Raw genomic sequence first — 2,000 nt, 5'->3', positions numbered from 1 at the left:
CCAGGAGCAGATCTCCGGTTCAGAAAGACGGTTTGGCGAAAGCTGTCTTGTTCACCGCTGCGTCCCGAGGGCCTAGAACAATGGCTGGCACATAGTAGGTACTGAATACATGACCGCTGAATGAATAGCTTGAGTAGAGGTTGCTATGAGAAAAACAGTGAGAACTGACGGACGCCCAATCTCTGTTTTGCTCTCTTTCTTGACCCAGTGACAAACCTGGAACCCACCGGGCAGCCAGGGTCAGAACCTCCGTCTCTGTCCTCTAGGATGCGAAGCAACACTGAGCATAGGTGCGGAAATGCTTCTGGATTGGGGTTCAAAGCCGTGATAAGTGTCAAGAATAATATGTCAATTTCCTTATCCTCTCCGCTTTCAAAGGTCTCTGTCCTGCTTTATTCTCTAGGCACCGGACACCCTCATTTTCCTGTCTTCACCTTTGGCTGACCCACCCGCCCTCTGCCCACGGGGGTACCGATTTGGGGAGCTGAAGGGAGCCTGCTGGATGCGGCTGGCATCTGGCCTGGGAAGAGCTCCCCTTAGGATCCAACTACCTACAAGCTCTGAGCTGCAGAAAGGAAACCTTCCCCACGGAACAGGAAGCGCCTGGGGCTCATTCCAGAACTTCTAGCCTCCGGCCACCCCCTGGACCAACCAGAGGAGGAAGAGGGGAGAAAACACCGCTGAAAGTACCCACACCCAAACCTACGTGTCATCGATGGGGGCACCCAGCGTGGTGTAGTTAAAGAAAGAAAAAGATATTTTAACGTTACCCAAATGGGGTTCAAATCTCCAGGCTCTGGCACTTACTGGGTGGCGATCGAATTGCCCCATGCCTTCAATTCTCCCCTGTGAAATGGACATAGCTCGGCTATTTTGTGTGGCCATTGGGAGGATTAAGTGAGCTGAAGTAGAAATGGTGAGAGCTGTTTGGTAAAGGAGCCACGATCTAGGGGAACTCAACCCAGACGACGTCGATGCACGAGCGAGGATACAGGTCAAAGACCGAGCTAGGACTGGGTGGGAAGGAACTGGCAATTTGGGGGCGGGGGGAGGGGGGGGTCTCTTTTTTCTCGATACTTCTCCTCCTTTTCCTCCCTAACGCCCTGTTTCCAGATATGGTTCAAAATTCTAAGCAGGAGATGGTGTGTGAGTGCGAGTGTGTGTGTGTGTGTGTGTGTGCACGCGTGCGTTGGAATAGGGTCACAACTATGCAAAGCCGGTCCAGGAATTCTTAGGATTCTATTGATTGCAAGGGGCAGAATCGCAACTCAGGCCCTTACGGGCTCAGGGAAGGACAGGCGTGGGGCCGGTCTCCGCGGCCCATCCGTGGGGTGAGGGCTCCCCTCCCCACCTCGCATCTCACCTTCTCTTTCGGCGGTGGCGGGTCAAGGTCACAGGAGACCTTAGGCATCTCTCACCTCCACCTAACAGCTCTGGAGGAAAGGGAAAGCCTCTTTCTCCGGACTTCAGAGCCGGGGAACACTCTGATTGGCTGTCTTGGGTCACATGTTTACTACTTGAGCCAATCACCCATCAGGGCGGCGGCGGCGGCGGGGGGGGGGGGGGGGGGGGGGAGGGGCTGGGAATGGAATGCTGTTCCGGGACCGCGCGGGCTCAGGCCATGTGACCTAGGCCGCACGTGACTACTGCCCTTGCGAGGATCCTGCGATCCCTGGTTCCATCAGGACCACCGGAGGGGTCAGAGCCTCCGTCGACACTTCGTGTATGTGTGAGAGACACCTTCACCAGGAAGAGAAGGAACAAGGCAGGCTGGGGCGAAAATAGTGCCGTTTCCGCGTCACACGTCTCCTTGCCTCTCGCCTGCCTGCCTTGCTGGCCGACCAGGAATCCGTGTTTGTGTTCAGTAAACACCAGCCCTGCCAGGACTGCAGATCTGTGGACAGGGGTGGGGGAGGGAGGGTTTGGGTTTCGACAGGTCTAAGCTCAAATTCCGGCTCTTCCTGGCTGTGTTGCTTTGGGCAGGTTCCACACCCTCTCTG

This window comes from Prionailurus viverrinus, chromosome D3, assembly GCF_022837055.1.
Source record: "Prionailurus viverrinus isolate Anna chromosome D3, UM_Priviv_1.0, whole genome shotgun sequence".
In the NCBI taxonomy this organism is placed as follows: domain Eukaryota; kingdom Metazoa; phylum Chordata; class Mammalia; order Carnivora; family Felidae; genus Prionailurus; species Prionailurus viverrinus.
This window is presented reverse-complemented; position numbering follows the sequence as displayed.